Genomic DNA, 491 nt, shown 5'->3' on the forward strand with positions numbered 1-491 from the left:
TTCCTCCATTTGTGCCGGTTCAGACCCTTTTATTTAAAGACAGTTCCCATTTCCCCATATTCACAGAGATTATGAGGATGGAGCGAACCAGCTCATCTCCCAGCCTCAATGGGGGCACAGGCTACTATGCCAAGGTAAGGTTTTGCTGAACGGGAAGGATTTTTCCTATGAATTCAGGGGCAGTGCTAAAAAACTGCCCAAAGGGTGCAGAGTGGGCACGGCTGCCATGGAACCCACGCGCGGTTGGGATGCCAAGGTTCCTAATGGATGCTCTCCGGGCTGGCTCCCGAATTTCCCCCTCTGGATGCCCTGGGACCAGCGGCCACGAGCTGAGGCGGGCAGGGCTGAGCAAAGCCGGGCACAGCCGGGCCGGGATGGGATAAACTGGGATGAGCTAAACCGGGATGAGGCGGGCTGGGCTGGGCAGAGCCAAGCCGGGATAAACCGAGCTGGGATAAACTGGGCCGAGCCGGGGTGGGCAGAGCCAAGCC

This window comes from Geospiza fortis, unplaced genomic scaffold, assembly GCF_000277835.1.
Source record: "Geospiza fortis unplaced genomic scaffold, GeoFor_1.0 scaffold23, whole genome shotgun sequence".
Lineage (NCBI taxonomy): Eukaryota > Metazoa > Chordata > Aves > Passeriformes > Thraupidae > Geospiza > Geospiza fortis.